Genomic DNA, 3,035 nt, shown 5'->3' on the forward strand with positions numbered 1-3,035 from the left:
TGCTGCTGCCCGGGGCTGCGTACCGGAGCTGGGAAGGGAGCAGCCGGTGGCGGTGACGCGGAGCAGATGGGGCAGCCTGGGGGCACTGGGGTGCAAAGCCACTCCCCTGGTTTGCAGCCGTGAGCGTGGCCCCGCGCCGGAGCCCAGCGCTGCCCTGGTCTGTGGTTTGCCCCCAGCCAGTTTCAGCAGCAGGACAGCACAAATGACGGGAGGCCTTGGAGGAGGCGCGTGGAGAAGAGCAAAGACCTCGAGGTGCTCAGGGAGCCCCCCCAAGCCAGAAGAGTGTGGGCAAGTGCTCGGGGTGCTGCGGTGACCAGGATCGCTGCGGGTGGGAGAGGGCTTTCATATGGCTTTGAAGCCACTACTGTCACCTCCCTGGCCATAAATCGGTGTGCGGTGCGAATCCTCCCAGCGGCACGGGTGTCAGCTTGCAACAGCGATGTACCAACATCTTCCCCACCATACCAGGACACCTGGTTTTGGCTGGTCACCAGTTACTTCATGGGAAGTGCCCAGCGTGACCCATGGCCATGGGTCCCCCCTTCTTCTGCAGTGTCTGATCCCGGGTACTGGAGCCGGCCGACCCGTGCCTGCTTAGCATGGCAGTCCGGCACGGACACAGGGCCGCTGGCAGGCTGCAAAACACCCTGGTCCTCAGTCTGAGCTCAAGCCAGTGCTGGGCTGCAGCCTTTCCCTGCAGAGTGCAGCCCGGCTCGCGCAGATTTACACCGGCGCGCGTGTAAGTGATACTGTTCATTACTGTGATGCATGGTTAATAGTTATCTCTCTGTTTATTATAATGATGAATAACTGAAGAGTCGTAATTCTGTATATACAAATGTTTCAGCTAAACACTCGCTGGAGAACGCTGGGGGAGACGCTCGGCTGACAGCTCAGTTTACAGAGTATATTCCTTTAGCTCAATTCACAATAACAAACAGATTTCCACAGACCATAATGTTTTCTAACACGGTGTTTATGGAAACCTCCCAGAGCGGCTTCACCGTGACTTCATCCCACCTTCCAGCATGGTGCACGAGACGGGATGGGGGGATGTGACCTCTGCAAGGACGGACCTACGCAGGAGGTGCCTTTGCAAGAGACGGTGGGACGCCGCTGCCATGCTGGTAGAGCTGACCTCGACGGGCTGAGCAGAGCTGGGTGGCACGCTCGACGCTGTGCAGGGTGCAACGTGACCTCTGCCAACGCCTTGTGGTCCCAAACACCAGGGATCATCCCTCCTGACGCCAAGAGCCAGAGCCCCCCCAGCCCGGCAAAACCCGGAGGCAGCCGAAGGACATGCAGCATCCTGGGCGTCTGGCATCTTTGCGGGGCTTTATAACTGCCTGTAAATCCGGCCTGCTCCAACCCAGCTCACGGACACCCTGCCAGATCAGGGAACTGAAATGGCCTTTTTGTGTCCCCCACGTCTGCAAGAGGGCAGCTCCCCAATGGCACGCGGGGCCACGCCAGTGCCGGTGCCCACCGCAGCAGCTCGTGCATCTCCGCCAGCCACCAGTGCCTCACTGGGAGAGAGCTCCAAAGAAAAAGGGACCAGTGGGAGCCTGGAGGTACTGGTGCCGCCTCTCCATGAGCAGCTCCCCCAGGAGGGGTGGTTGGGGGGGCTGTGAGAGTGCAGGACAGAGGAGAGGGGAGGACTGAAGCGTTTAAAGATGTGCTGGATCTTTCTTGCTGAGCCCTCACCGCCTTCTCTGCGCTCCTCTCCTGCTGGGGAGGGAGGAGAGGGGAGGATGAAGCACCCAAAAGATCTGCTGCGTTTTTCTCTCCTGGCTCGTTTGCTTGCTACCCCCCAGGCCCAGACGATGCCGCACTCTTCTCCCGCTTTCCACCCTAGCCAGGCTGGGAGCGGGGAGCAATCAACCCTTTCGCCGTCCCGGCTCGGGGCCAGCACCCGCCCAAGGATGGGGCTGCCCATCGCCCCCTCGGCGGTGAAGCCAGCGGCAAGCCCGGGAGCCCCGCTCCGCTGGGCAGAGCTCCTGTAGAAGTGACTAATTGTTTCTGCTGGAGCAATGGTTACCTTCGCGGGGTTTCATTCCAGTTCCCTGCACAGGCTCGGTGATGTCTGCGGAGCTGGAGCAGGACGGTGGCCAGGTCCTCCCTCCGAGGTGGGAAGAGCCACGTTCTGTGGAAAATGTCTCTGACATGAAGCAAAGCGCGAGCTAGGAGCAACCTGAGGTTTGCAAGAAAATTATTGCTCAACCTGTCCCAGATAACAACCCCTTGCATGGCAGGGCTGGGAAGGGGAATTTGCTGCCCTGGCTGCTGGGAAATGGAGCCGAAAAGCCCTTCGTTTCTTCTGGGGTGTCTGCACGTCTCTTAGGCTCTGGCTGAATTCTGGCTGAATTTTGTACTAGGAACAACCGCTCGGGAAGGGCTCGCTGGGTGCGCACCTCGCCCGCTCCTCCAGCTGCAGAGATGTGCTCTGCCCCAATTGCCACACCGATAATTCCCGAACTTTTTTGACTTGTGTCATTCCCCTGACACCAAGCAGGGGAATCCTGCGGCACACACCAGCGGACCCCCACACCCGCAGCCCCCACGCCAGCTCCTGTCCACTGCTGGCTGATGAACCTGCCCGGCTTCTCCGGGCGTGAAAAGACAGGAGAAGCCCTGGGGCCAGGCGTGGCGGGGGTTCTCCCCAGGGAGCACCGTAAGGGGAGCACAAGGCTGTCGGCAGCCGGTTTCCAGGAGTCCCAGCCCCAGCAGTCGGATGACTTGCTGGTGCATCCTGGTGCAGGGAAGAGCCCGCAGCCTTCCCAGCCACGGAGGAAGCTCTCGCAGCATTGGGGTCTATCCTGTCATTTTGGGGGTCTGGCTCACGCTGCTTGAGCACTGGGGGTTTTCATGCAGCACCTGGCATGCTCACAGATGAGTTTGGGGGGAAATGGAGGCCAGGGCAGAGCCAGCGCAGGGCCGGCGCCTCCGGGGGCTTGGCAGGAGATGCTCCGTGCGGGCCAGGGCACGGGGAGAGCTCGGCACCAAGCCGCGGCACAGCCAGAGGGTGGGCAATGGTC

This window comes from Aptenodytes forsteri, unplaced genomic scaffold (assembly GCF_000699145.1).
Source record: "Aptenodytes forsteri isolate BGI_AS27 unplaced genomic scaffold, ASM69914v1 Scaffold298, whole genome shotgun sequence".
NCBI classification, from domain to species: domain Eukaryota; kingdom Metazoa; phylum Chordata; class Aves; order Sphenisciformes; family Spheniscidae; genus Aptenodytes; species Aptenodytes forsteri.